Source organism: Calliphora vicina, chromosome 2 (assembly GCF_958450345.1).
Source record: "Calliphora vicina chromosome 2, idCalVici1.1, whole genome shotgun sequence".
Taxonomy (NCBI): domain Eukaryota; kingdom Metazoa; phylum Arthropoda; class Insecta; order Diptera; family Calliphoridae; genus Calliphora; species Calliphora vicina.
This window is the reverse complement of record NC_088781.1, coordinates 82,423,387-82,438,979: the sequence shown is the minus strand read 5'-3', so window position 1 is coordinate 82,438,979 and position 15,593 is coordinate 82,423,387. Positions and strand designations below refer to the sequence as shown.

Below are 15,593 nucleotides of genomic sequence, written 5' to 3'. Positions count from 1 at the left end.
CAGTGAAACCTTCCATTCTGGAGGATAATATTCAAGTCGTAATATAGCATTAAAAATAAAAAGTTGTTGCTGATCTTGTCCATACCAGGCGTTTTTTGGGATTTAAATCAACAATAGCATTTTCGATCTCTCGAATCTCAAAACGTAGGGGTACGGCTGCTCCAAAATGGGGTGCAACAGGTGGCAACTCAATTGCCACCTGTTTTTTTAAATGATTAACAAACATATTCCCTTTTTCAGTATCAGTTCTTGCCCAACCGCCACTTGAATTTCGCAAGGGGGACTTACATATAACGGGACTTTTAAGACTTTTTGTTGCTCGCCATAATGAGTAATCCGATTGCGGGGTTGCGTCCAGGCTTTCTAAATATTTATTCAATGATTCCATTTTTCGAAATTCCAAGAGCTTTTTAAGTCTTTTTATACAATCTTTAAGCTTCAATTTTAGTTGGGGGATCTGTTTACACAAATTACATCAAGTGCCATCAAGTGGTGGTATGCCAAAAATTTCGCCAAAATTAGTTATATACATAATGTATATGCGATGAACAAAATTTTAAAAAATCAAAAAAAAACCTCCTAAAAAATTTTAAATAATTTTAATAAATTCTACGGAACTCTAAAATTTGTTCAGTGAGTCTTAATTTCATTTAAATCTAAACAAAATTAAAAAATTATTAAACTACTAAATCCGTAATGATCACCCTGTTGGGTAAACATATCGTCTAGACTAAGCTGTACATAGAAACTACGACAGGTACATAAAGAAAAAGCGAACAAAATCTTCCACACAAAAAGGGATAAATTAATGCAAATTTTCAATAGGCATAACATTAATACTAATGTACCTTTAGCATTAGGCTGTGAGGTAGTTAGAGAAAATATTGAAACTTCGGACAGTGGTTCAGAATATATAATTCGGCATCTGGGAACTATTGGAAATACGAAATTTTACATCTCAATATGCTGCTGCTTTTCTGTTGTTATTCTTGATATTATTTTATCCGATGTTGGTATTATAATTAAAGATTAATTATAACACCGTACTACAAAAAGAGAAAAAATCGTTAGACACGAACCGGATGATATACGTATGAAACTATAAATTAAATGGAGAAAAACTGCATTTCGTGATCCTCTGTCATTTTTAAAGGACTTTAAAGTTTCAAAGAAGTACATTTTTCAAAAAACTATTTAAAAATACTCCTGCTAATCCAACAATGACAAAATAGTGAGTTAAAGACCCAAATATCTATACTAAATGTCAAAATTTCATCCTCCAGCGTTTTTCATATTAAAACCAATATGAAGGTTTTGGTACAGAAATTGATTACAAATTTTAGAAAACCAAATAATTACAATCAAATATCAATTTCACTTTGAAAACTGAAAGTGGTTTCATTCCGAAAGAAATTTTCGTTTTACGTTTTCTGAAGAAGCAAAATATGGAATTAATTCCACTTCCGATTGGAATGGAATTCTGTGACAGGCATGATAAAGTTCAAATTAAAATATAAAAAAAATAATTATTAGTATACAAAAACGTTTTGTTAAGAAAAGTGCATGTTTATAACTTACACCACCATAATGGGGGAGGTATAATGGGTTAGGGCTGATGTCATAGAGAATTATACATAGAGACGAGACACTCCGATTTGTCAAACAAAAATACAACAAATCATATGTCTGATACAAAAACAAAATACATTGACTAGCATGTATTTTGTTGTTGCCAGAGATAGGTTTTTGACAACAGACTTAGGTTTCTGACAATTACGTCTCGTCTCTATGTTACCCTATGGCTGATGTTTGCAAAATACAAAAATATTGTCCCAACACCCACCTTAAAGCATACCAAACTGCTCAGTATCACTTTCTGAGTCGACTAAGCGATGTCCGTCCATGTAAACCTTATAATCAAACTACAGGTCGCAAGTTTAAAGATAATTCGACATAATTTGGCACAAACCTTTATATTACCCCTATTGAATTTGGTTAGAATCGGTCCATTATTTCTCCTATCCCCATGCGATTGCCCTATTTGAAAATAGTTAAGCTCTCATAAATATCTTAATTATAAACATATTCAAACCGAACTCTCACCACCAAATTTTGTGACGATCGGTCAACAATGTTCCATAGCTCCCATATAAGCAACATTCTCGATAATGTCATTAATATACATAAATCTCTGAAATATGTCAGTATCCAAACAAAATTCAACACAACACAATGGCTTGTCCGAATATACCATTTTACTTGTTTATTAAAAAGTATTCTTCGTTGCTTTTCACAACGATTTTTGTTATATTTTTTTCGAATGAAATATTAAAATATAAAAAAATAAATAATGCAAATTTAAAATATTATTTAACACTTCAGTAATGCAGATTGAAGGATGAAATTTCTATATCAAAATGTTTAATTTAGGACTTGAACCAATGAAAATAAGAGGTACGGAATAAAATATTTGTTATTTAGTAAAAAATAGCCTGAATGATTTTAGAATTGATTTCGAAACAGAAATTTTAGCGTCTAAACATCGACATATGCTGCCGCAATATTAGTAGAATCGCAATTAATAATCAAAATATTAACTTAGATTAAAGTGGTGTTGAAAGTGATGGTGTATGTGATTTTGAAACGGTCATCTAAAGTGATATTGGGGATGAAATTTATAATGATTACGTTTAAATAGACGAAGGCCGTTCTTAAAATATATATAAGTGATAGTATTAACCGCGTACGTAAGTGTTGCAAAATACATATTTAATAAATCTAATGATAAACAAAATATTGCAAACTTACGTTTTGTTGTTAGAAAAACATTGACTTCGTCTTATACATGATGTTAAACATCGTTGGACATCTCTGTCTAACATGGTAATAAACTTTATTTATAAATGCGTCAATCATGCACTGTCTGAGTTCAAATTAGCCACATTCACTAACAATGATATCAAACTTTGGACAGATTTGTGCAATTCTCTAAGACCACTTGATTAAGCAAAGATTCGACAACGTAGATAAAGCTTGAGGGTATAATACAATTTGTTATAAATAATTTAGAAAAGCTGAATAATTAATTTCCTAAAGAATTAGTTACTCATTTTAACACATCCCAATGTAACAAATCCAAAGATAATCCGAAAATTAAAAAACTGCAGCAATTGCGGAGGTAACCACACAGCAAACTACATGGGTTACCCTGTCTACTCAATTGTTATAAAATCACATAGCCAGAAACCGAAGATTTTCCCCGCTCAGCCATTAAATAACATAAATTTGAACTACACCCCGTTGCAACAGACATATGAAAACAAAGAAACATATGCAAATGTACTTAGAAACAACCAAACTCAGACGCAAGTCCGTCAACCCCAAAACGAAAATAAGAACCCAGAGGTAAGAGAGCAAACACCAATCTTCAATTTTATCCGACTAGGATCTACAATAGAAACTCTTGTGCAATCGGCAAATAACTTTACAAACTCAATGAGTAACATGATGCAAGAAATGCTTAAGATCCAATCAATGTTATTTCTTAACAGACCATGAACTGCCTAAGAATATGTTTTTGGAACGCTAACGGCATTCGCCAACATAAAAACGAACTCGAGTATTTTCTTAAAAGTCATGAAGTTGATATAATGTTAGTTTCGGAAACCCATTTGACGTCTAGAAGTTTATTTAAGATAAATTTTTTTTGTTTTTTTTTTCATTTTTTATTTATTGTATCTTCACAAAATAATGTGAACTATGAATAATTTGTTCAAATCTTAAATCTAAATATTAATTTTTATTTACGTACCACCACAGTTGGACGAAAAATTATGTTTAATTTATAGATCCTATCATCAGCGCAGGTCTGTTGGATTCCTTCTTCTTAGTCGGATGTAGCCTTTACTTCTCATTAATGTTCGTGCAAGTGGGTTTGGGTGAACTTCTAACTTTTTCAAATATGACTTCGCTTATTTTTTTATTTAATTTTTCACCAGGGAGACACATAGGTCCTTATGAATGTTAATATTTCTCACATACCAAGGCGCTGCTGTTACCATTCTTAATATTTTATTTTGGAATCTTTGAATTTTTTTCAATATTAGAAGCTGGGGCCGTGTCCCATAATTGAATTCCATAGCACCATATGGGTTTTATTATTGAGCTGTACAGGTAAGACGTCGTTTTAGATGCAGACCTAGATATTTAACTTCAGTTTGTTGAGGATTATATGATTATTTATTAGGAGTGGAGCCCACGATTCTACGCAATGTGAAAGTGAGATGTATACATTTTTGCTCGTTTACTTTTATTCTCCATTGTTTTAACCACCTTTCTATGTCGAGTATATGGTCTTGTAAAAGTACAGATGCTTCTTGGGGGTTTTCATGAATGGCTAGTATAGCTGTGTCATCAGCAAAAGTTGATATGTGGGTTCGACTGTTTGTAGGCATATCACAAGTATATAACAAATATAGGAAGGGACCCAGTATACTTCCTTCGGGTACGCCTGCTTCAATAGGCTGTGGTGAACTTATGAAGTCTCCCTCTTTAAGAACGAACTTTCGATGACTTAAATAACTTTCTAGTAGCTTGTGTGTATTCACTGGTAAATATTGTTTTATTTTTATCGATAATCCTTCATGCCAAACTTTGTCGAAGGCTTGCGAAACGTCGATGAAGAGTGCAGAACAATATTTTTTTTTTCAAATGTCTTGGATATGATTTCTACCAACCTGTGAGTTTGTTCTATGGTTGGAATATAATCAAAATGATTCACCTTCGGCTTTAACTTGTGCATTAACAGTTTTTCGAATAGCTTTGATATATTTGACAATAGGCTAATGGGTCTATATGATTCTACTTTACTGTCTTTAGATGACTAACAAACAGGCTTCCTTTTTCAGTATCGTTTCTCCCAGCCTCCACTAGAATTACGTAGAGGAGTTCTGCTCATAACAGGTCTTTTTAATTTTTTTGTAGCTTCTAAGTTCCCAAGATATTTATTAATTGAGTCAGTTTTGCGTTTGTGAAGAAGCATACTGAGGCGTTTGCGACATTTTCTAAGCTCCTTTTTAAGTTGAGGGGATCTGTAGAGTTGCCACTCTCGACGAACTCTTCTTTTTTCAGCTAATAACTGTTCAATGTCTGCAGAATAAAGTCTATTGTATCTTGTTTGTTGGGTTATTTGAGTGGCGTGTTCAACAGCAAGTTTTAAGTTTTGTTCAACATTTTTTAGTGAGATATCGATATATTCTGGTGTTCTTAGCGATATATTTTCTGTACTGTGTGTGCTAATATATTTTCTATATTTCAATCAATTTATTTTCGTGCTTGATATTGCAGTGACCATTCGGGGATACTATTTCTAGGGGGTTCAATAGAGTAACGAAGGTGGGTGAGTGATCCGAGGATAATTCTAATGAAGATTTAACCTGAATTAGTTCCATTGGTAATTTTTTTGTAAGTGCAAAATCAATTACATCCGGTATTTTGCTTGGGTTAGTAGGCCAGTATGTTGGTTCTCCGCTCGACAGCACATTCAAATTCAATTTAGAAATTGTATTAAACAAAGCGCGACCTTTCGGGGTTACAAGTCTTGATCCCCAGTGAGTATGCTTAGCATTATAATCGCCAGCTGCCAGGAATCGGGGTCCTAGTGATTCGTAAAAATGTTCATATTTGTTTTCAGTAATCGAAAACCTTGGAGATGAATATATCGACGAAATTAATAGGTTTCTGTAGCAATCATCCAAACAGATTGTCGTAGCTTGAAGATAATCTTCACAAATATCACTCATTGAATGGTGTTTGATAAGGGTTTTAATTAAAATTCCAGAGCCTCCACATGCTCTATCTCTTGGATCATTTGTGCCATAAAAAACATATCCATTTATCTTAAATAAACTTTTAGACGTCAAATGGGTTTCCTAAACTAACATTATATCAACTTCATGACTTTTAAAAAAATACTCGAGTTCGTTTTTATGTTGGCGAATGCCGCGGCATGCCGTTAGCTTTCCAAAAACATATTCTTAGGCAGTTCATGGTCTGTTAAGCAATAACATTGATTGGATCTTAAGCATTTCTTGCATCATGTTACTCATTGAGTTTGTAAAGTTATTTAGCGATTGCACAAGAGTTTCTATTGTAGATCCTAGTCGGATAAAATTGGAGATTGGCGTTTGCTATCTTAACTCTGGGTTAAAATTTTCGTTTTGGACTTGCGTCTGAGTTTGGTTGTTTCTAAGTACATTTGCATATGTTTCTTTGTTTTCATATGTCTGTTGCAACGGGGCGTAGTTTATTTATTTATTTAATTCATTTAGTCTATGGATACAAAAATCCTTACAGACTAGCAACATAAAACTAAATTAACATTTATAATAAATTATTTAATTGGGATTTAAAAATATTATTGGATTGACTTATATCTAAATATTGGCAAAAGGTATTAAATAACCTAATTGATTTATTAAGAGGTTCATTTCTGGCATAATCAGTTCCATGCAAATAAGTATGAAAAAATTTAAATTTCCTTAGAGATCTCTGAGGAACAGAAATATTTATATTATTCAATAGATCAGGGCAATCTATGGTACCACAAACAATTCCATGAATGAATAATAAAGAAGAAATATTTCTTCTAACTTCTAAGGACTTCATTGAAATCCAGATACATCTGTTTTCATAAGAAGAAATAGGAGTTGAAAAATATAAAGAAGAAAATACAAATTTTAAAAATTTAATTTGGATCTTTTCAAGACGAGTTCAAATTGATGTTATTTAATGGCTGAGCGGGGAAAATCTTCGGTTTCCGGCTTTGTGATTTTTTAACAATTTAGTAGACAGGACAACCCATGTAGTTTGCTGTGTGGTTACCTCCGCAATTTTTATACCCTTCACCTTCGTGAGAAGGGTATATATAAGTTTGTCATTCCGTTTGTAATTTCTACATTTTTCATTTCCGACCCTATAAAGTATATATATTCTGGATCCTTATAGATAGCGGAGTCGATTAAGCCATGTCCGTCTGTCTGTCCGTCCGCCTGTCTGTTGAAATCAATTTTCTGAAGACCACAGATATCTTTGGGATCCAAATCTTCAATAATTTTGTCAGACATGCTTTCGAGAAGTTTGCTATTTAAAATCAGCAAAATCGGTCCATAAATAAGGGAGATATGAGCAAAAAACCGGGACAACCTCGATTTTTGACCTATTTTTGATCTATATCTGGATTACTAAGTCATTAATATAGACAATATGGATATTTAATGATAGATATTTTAAAGTCCATTGCAACGATGTAGATAAGGCTATATATAGTAAGTTGAACCTACAATGGGTCAAAATCGGGAAAAATATTTTTTAACCCGAATTTTTTTTCATCAAAAAATTTTTTTTGTCATACATTTTTTTTCAAAAAAAAAAAAATTTAAAAAACAATTTCAATAAAAAAAAAATTTTGAAAAACAATTTAAAAAAAATTTAAAATTGTGTTTACCTAAAAATATTTAAAAAAAATTATTTTAAAGTATAATTTGGTGAAGGGTATATAAGATTCGGCACAGCCGAATATAGCTGTCTTACTTGTTTAATTTTAGGATCACCTTTGGATATAACACATACTGGTGGCAATTTGCAATATGCCTTGGTGTGTCCGTATTCTTGGCAATTCATACATTGGACGGGGACAAATCGTTTATGTGGTTCTTCTACCGTAATTTTACGATGCAATAAGTACTTCAGGTTATATATGGGATGTGTTTCATTTTTTTTCAGGTTTATGTCACTGGGTTCAAGTTCAACACGGAAGAGTGGTTGGGGTTTTTTTCGCGATTTCTAATGTTTATCACATTTTTTGTCTTAAAACCTTTATTTTCTAAGCTTTGTTTTATTTCAAGTGGTTCAACATTACAGTCAATTTAGCCAAGGGTGCCGCTTTCTAAGACTTGGGACTTCGTGCCCGTTTTAATACTGTAATATACCGGTCCATTCCAACCTGTATTTGGGATTTATTATATTTATTTAATGGTTGACTAATCTCGGGTATAGCGCCGCTTAATGGGTTAATTTTAATTGTAGTCGGTGTGGTGGATTTCATTTCTGAAGCTGATATTGCTAGCATACTTTCAGGCGTAAATAAAATATTTGTATTTTTTGGTAACTCCAGATTAACAGCTGTTGGGTTTTCTTTCGTTTGACAATCATTAGTTGTTGACAATGCGGGGGAACAAGAACGAGCACGGTTAACAGGCTTGGCGGTTAAAAACAAGCTGTCATCTATTCTTCTGTTTGTTTTGTTTATATTTTTTTCATCTGCATTAACAGTAACACTTAACCTTCGCTCACTGTTTTCGTTGAAGAGACTCATTAAAGAGTAGTTGTAAATACTTTAGTTAACACTTGTTTTGATTTTTTTGTTTAATAATATTATTAAATTAAAGCGTCCTTTCGCGTAATTAATTAGGTGTAATTTATATTTATTTTCCGAAAGAATCATTAAAATAACGAATTAACTCGGAGTAAAAATAAAACACGTCCAATTTCAATCACAGTGTGATGAACAAATGGATATGTTTTTTATGGCACAAATGACCCAAGAGATAAAGCATGTGGAGGCTCTGGAATTTTAAATAAAACCCGTATCAAACACCATTCAATGTTTGATATTTGTGAAGATTATCTTCAAGCTACGACAATCTGTATGGATGATTGCTACATAAACCTATTAATTTCGTCGATTACTGAAAACAAATATGAACATTTTTACGAATCACTAAGACCCGATTCCTGGCAGCTGGCGATTATAATGCTAAGCAGATCAAGACTTGTAACCCGAAAGGTCGCGCTTTGTTTAATACAATTTCTAAATTGAATTTGAATGTGCTGTCGAGCGGAGAACCAACATACTGGCCTACTGACCCAAGAAAAATAACCGATGTCAATGATTTTGCAGTTACAAAAAATTTATCTTAAAATTATCTTAGGATCACTCACCCACCTCCGTTACTCTATTGAACCCCCCCAAAAAAAAAATTGGTTGAAGTATAGAAAATATATTAGCACACACAGTACAGAAAATATATCGCTAAGAACACCAGAAGATATCGATATCTCACTCAAAAATTTTGAACAAAACTTAAAACTTGCTGTTAAACACGTCACTCAAACAACCCAACAAATAAAATACAATAGACTCCATTCTGCAGACATTGAACGGTTATTAGCTTAAAAAAGAAGAGTTCGTCGAGAGTGGCAACTCTACAGATCGCCTCAACTTAAAACGGAGCTTAGAAAATGTCGCAAACGCCTCAGTATCCATCTTCACAAACGCAAAACTGACTCAATTAATAAATATCTGGAGAACTTAGATGCCACTCAGTACTCAAATTACTCTCTATGGCGAGCTACAAAAAAATTAAAAAGACCTGTTATGAGCAGACTTCCTCTACGTAATTCTAGTGGAGGCTGGACGAGAAACGATACTGAAAAAGGAAACCTGTTTGTTAGTCATCTAAAGAATGTATTTTCCCCAATCGAGTCAAACGACATAATAGAGTTATCACCTACTTTACACCATATTGCTGCAGCTGAACCACTTCGTTTTGAGATTTCAGAGATTAACAAGGCTATTGTTGATTTAAACTCCAAAAAGTCACCTGGTACTAATAAAATCAGTAACAAGAATCTCCTCGAGCTACCCTAAATTGCATTAAGAATAATCCTATTTATTTTTAATGCTATATTACGCCTTCAATATTATCCACCAGAATGGAAGGTTTCTTTAGTTACAATGATACCTAAGCCGGGAAAAGATCACACTAAAGTAGAACCATATAGACCCATTAGCCTATTGTCAAATATGTCTGTTTCCTTGAAATATTTCCTCGAAAATATCGGGGTTTAAAAAATAAAAATGCAAATTAATTTTTGGGGTTTTATTTAGTTTTTCATCGGGGGTTTATATTTTTTCTATGTACGTACCGTACGCTTGGGTTTTACAAGAGTGAGTTAAAGTAATTACAAAAAATGAGAATACAATAAAAAACATAGAATGGCCAGTGAACAATAACTGGCCATATACACTGTGCGCATAAACATCCCGCCCCCTTGCTATACAGCAACAAGGAAGGCTGAGGATTCTGCGGGGTAAAATAACCGGGGTTTGTTGTTGCGGGTTATATGGATGGGGTTGTTGTTGCTGCTGACATGTCAGTTGGTGTTGTTGCTGCTTCTGAAATTGCGGGGGTTGTCCTTGCAGATACTGCTGGGGTTGTTGATGTTGACTTCGAGGCGGCGATTCACACCTGACATCTTGCTATATGAGTTAAATAAAAAAGCAGAGAGAGAGAAACAAAAATTAGTCAGTTTCTGACTTTGGAAAGAGAACAAGCTTCACTATGGGCCGGGTAAAAATGCCCTACATGAGTCTTCTCTATCCTACCTAAGCGCCATTCATTCGGGGGTAAATTATCATGACGGATCACAACTAAATCTCCTACTTTTAAGTCCCTTTGTGGATATTTCCACTTAGTTCGCCGATGGAGTTCTTTGAGGTATTCCTCTTTCCATCGCAGAGCAAACTGATGATGGAGCACTTTGAGTTTCTGCCATCTATTAGCTATACTCAAAGAAAGATCGGAATGATTGGGTTCAGGGGGTGCCAAAAGAGGCGCTCCAATCAAAAAATGACCAGGGGTTAATGGGACTAAATCGAGGGGATCATCGCTCATTGCAGTTAATGGTCTTGAGTTTAGGCAAGCTTCAATACGGCTTAACATTGTTGAAAACTCCTCAAATGTAAATTTTTGCATTCCAGCAATTTTGCGAAAATGAGTTTTTACACTCTTAACGCCGGCTTCCCATAAGCCGCCCATATGAGGAGCCCCAGGGGGTATAAAATGCCATTCAACTGCCTGAGAACTATTTCGTACAAGTACTTTTTGCCTCAATTGGAGTAAAAACTGCTTTCGGTCAACTTCCAGTAAATTAGCAGCACCGACAAATGCAGTTCCGTTGTACGTGTAAACATGAGCAGGACAACCTCGACGAGAGAAAAAACGGGCAAAAGCAGCAAGAAATGTTTCGGTCGACATATCACCGGTTGCCTCTAAATGAATCGCCTTTGTGGCGAAACAAACAAACACGAGAACATAACCTATTGTTATTCGGCAACCTCTACCAATGTAGGATTTTATGTCGAACGGACCTGCGAAATCTAAACCAGTATGGGTAAACGGTCTCTAAAGAGACGCACGTTCAGGGGGTGAAGCAGTCATAATCTGCTGACAGGTTTTCTTTCGGTAAATTGTACATTCCTTACAATTGAAAATAACTGTACGAATTAGATTTTTTAATTTCGGGACCCAAAACTCATTTCTAACTAATCTGAGCATTAATGAATGGCCACCATGGGCAGAGCACTTGTGAACATGTTCAACAAACAAACGAGTAAAACAGGCTGCAGAAGGCATAATTTTAGGGTAACGCTCATCGTATGTTAAGCCAGGTGATCGAACTAATCGACCATTGATTCTGACAAAACCATTCGAGTCAATAAACGGGTTCAAAGTGAGTAAATTACTCTTGGAAGATATGGGTTTACCTTTTGAGAGTAAAGAATATTCGGGTACATAATTCTTTTGGCATACTAGAACTAATCGATCACGAGTAAATCTCATTTCTGATTGGGTTAAATCTAAAGTGTTGTACAAGCATTTTCGGGTTTTCAAATACTGTAAACACCTGAACCAATACGAAATAATTCGCATTGCACGGGTAAATCTGAAAAACGTTCCAGTATGTCAAATTTTTGTTCAGTCTGAACAGAAAAATATTGAACTTCTAAATGTAGATGTTCGGTAACGATATTTTGTGGCCAGTATTCTCGCGGTTGTCGTAACCACGAGGGACCATACCACCATAAGGGGTTATCTACTAAATCTCGAGCAAGAGTTCCACGACTTGCGAGATCTGCGGGGTTATCTTTGGAATCAATATGAAACCAATTTTCGTTACCTACTTTCTTTACTATTAGTGCAACTCTGTTCTTGACGAAGGTTGGCCAATGACACGGGGGTTTTTTGAGCCAAGATAAAACTATAGTAGAATCGGTCCACATATAAATCTTTCTCTTGTCTAGATTTAATTGACTACACAAAGATTCTACCATGTTTGCCATCAAAGCCGCTCCACAAAGTTCTAAAATGGGTAATGTTTCAGACTTAACAGGAGCTACCTTCGTCTTTGCAGAGAGTAAATGTGAAGTGATTTCATTCGCTGAAATACTTCGAACATAAAGAGCACAGCCATAAGCCTTTTCTGAAGCATCAGAAAATGCATGAAGTTCAATTTCATGACTCGGGTGAAAATTAACCCATCTTGGAATGTTAATTTTCTCAATATTCGGGTAATCATTTAAAAATGAGCGCCATTGCGCAAGGGTTAAGGTTTTTAAACTTTCATCCCAATCTGTCTTGTCTTTCCAAATTTGTTGCATTATAATTTTTGCAACAATAATTTTTGGAGAGAGCCAACCGGCGGGGTCAAATAGCTTAGCTATTTCTGACAAGACAGCACGTTTTGTCACAATATCCTGGCGTTTCTGCGATATAAGTCGGAAGTAGAAACTGTCAGTATCAGCATTCCATCGCAAGCCCAGGGTTTTTGTTGTGCTAGCATCTGCAAATTTTAAGAAGTCTGCATCACGGGGTAAATCTTCTAAGAGACGTATATGATTGGCAGTCCATTTTCGTAAAACGAAACCGGCCGATTCGAGAACATGGGTGAGTTCATTACGTCTCTCAAAAGCGTCTTCTAGTTCATGAGAGCCAGCAAGTACGTCATCGACATACATTTGGGTTTTCAAAATTTGAGATGCTAACGGACTTTGGGGTTCACAATCGTTGGCCAATTGTAAAAGAGTTCGAATCGCTAAATACGGTGCACAATTCACTCCGAATGTGACTGTATTTAGCTCATAGTCCTTTATATCAGCTTCGGGATTATTGCGGTAAAAGATCCGCTGAAATTGTGTTTGTTCGGGATGAATTAAAATTTGGCGATACATTTTCTCAATGTCAGCGTTAAAAACGTAACGAAAGAGTCGCCATTGGAGGATTAAGACCGTAAGGTCTGCCTGTAAAACAGGAAAGGGGTATAATATATTATTAAGGCTTACGCCATTGGAGGATGGGTTTGAGGCGTTAAATACCACACGGAGTTTGGTGGTCAAACTATCGGGTTTTAATACTGCATGATGCGGTAAATAATAACTAGTCGCTTTTGAATCAGAGGGATTAACTGCTTTGATATGTCCCATTTCAAAATACTCGCTAATCACAGTGTCATACTGTGATTTCAATTCCGGGTTCTTTAAAAGTCGAGTTTCATTTCTCATGAACTGGGACAAAGCACTATGTCGAGAATCTCCTAATGTCACTTCATTATAAAATTCTCGACGAAAAGGGAGTGAAACTACATAGCGACCATCGGGGTTTCTGTAAGTAGTAGTCCGGTAAAGCTCCTCACAAATTTCTTCGCTTTCGGACCATCGTGTCGCTTGTGGAACTTCTTCAAGTTCCCAAAATCGAGCAAGTTGGGCGTTCAACTCAACTTGGTTGCAAAACGTTGCAAGGGTGTACATTAGAATGACAGCCGATTTTTTTTTTAGATTTCAAAGAGTGCCGGGTGGAATATTGTGACACTAGGCCTAAATGTTAAGTGCTGAAAATTTGAGCCAAATCGGGCAACGATTTCTGGACGCGCATCGAGGTCAAAGTTCAGATATATGCAAAATTGTACTGTTAATATGGAATAAATAGGTGAAACTCGTTAGCTTTCTGCATTGTTTTCTAGAAATATGTAGATTTATTTATATTAATGAATATTACATTAAAAAAAAAGTTTTGGAAATTAACCCTGTATCTCCTTTGGTTCAAAATGACCCAAAAACTGTATTATCGCCAAAATTAGAGAAAAATGCAAATTTTTCAGTTTTTGAAAAAAATTGCTACTAAATAAATACTTTTGCAATTGAATGCAAAAGAATCGAAATATGTACGTAATTATCGTTGTAATGAGATATAAATGACAAAATTTGATTAAAAAATGTTAAAGTTATTACAAATTCGCCAGACCATTACCGTGTTTCAGACCACTTGAACAAAAAATTTAGAAAAAAAATTTAGATATTTCGAGAAAAATTAAAATAAAAGCTCATTTTTACTTAAAATATGTCTATATTTACTTGTATATGAGTTTTTGTCTTCGTAGGATACCGTTAACCTATTCGCAGGTATGGCCAAAAAAAAATAATTTTTTTTAACGGCTGTTTCAAAACTCCATTTTCAAATTTTTAAAAATTTTGTTAAACAAATTTCAGATTTTTGCGATCATCACATTGGGGTTTATTGAGATCAAAATAGGGAATAAAAATATGAAAAAATTATGTCAATACCTCTTACAGTTTTTCCGTACCTGCGATTTAAATTTTGCGTTTTTCAAGAAAAACAAATTGTTTGTCCATATTTAGGCGAATGAGTCCAATTTCCTTACTGTTATAAATTTTAAGTAAAACCTATTCACAATATTATAGTCCTTGTAATTTTAAATATGTTCTGAAAGTTTTACTAAAATCGGAAAACGATAACCTATGAATCGTGAAGGTCAAAGGTCAAATTTTTCAATATTTGGAATTTCTAATGAAAATATAGCGAAATGTTACATATTTTTGGGCACATTTTCATGAAACTTGAGGAAAATATAACATAAAGTCCAGAATTTAAAATAACAGCACAAAAATGGAAATTAACCCTTAGCAGCACTTGGGGTCCAAATTATTCTCAACTTTTAAAATCAAGAAAAACACAACCATTTTGACCCCAAGTCCTCTTAAAGGTTAAAATTCATTTTTGCACTGTTGTTGTAAATGCTAGACCCCAATATATATTTTCCTCAAGTTTCATGAAAATCGGCCCAAAAATATGTAACATTTCGATATCTTTTCATTAGAAATTCCAAATATTGAAAAATTTGACCTTTGACCTTCACGATTCAAAGGTTATCGTTTTCCGATTTTAGTAAAACTTTCAGAACATATTTAAAATTACAAGGACTATAATATTGTGAACAGGTTTTACTTAAAATTTATAACAGTAAGGAAATTGGACTCATTCGCCTAAATATGGACAAAAAATTAGTTTTTCTTGAAAAACGCAAAATTTCAATCGCAGGTACGGAAAAACTGTAAGAGGTATTGACATAATTTTTTCATATTTTTATTCCCTATTTTGATCTCAATAAACCCCAATGTGATGATCGAAAAAATCTGAAATTTGTTTAACAAAATTTTTAAAAATTTGAAAATGGAGTTTTGAAACAGCCGTTAAAAAAAATTATTTTTTTTGTCCATACCTGCGAATAGGTTAACGGTATCCTACGAAGACAAAAACTTATATACAAGTAAATATGGACATATTTTAAGTAAAAATGAGCTTTTATTTTAATTTTTCTCGAAATATCTAAATTTTTTTTCTAAATTTTTTGTTCAAGTGGCCTGAAACACGGTAATGGTCTGGCGAATTTGTAAT

The 15,593-nt window shown here is 34.1% G+C and overlaps 1 protein-coding gene across 1 annotated transcript in view; it reads left to right on the top strand.

The window, feature by feature from the left end:
• Positions 1 to 15,593, top strand: part of LOC135951125 (BLOC-1-related complex subunit 8 homolog) — a 404,862-nt gene that overhangs the window by 364,660 nt on the left and 24,609 nt on the right. The gene's annotated exons all lie outside the window — the stretch shown is intronic.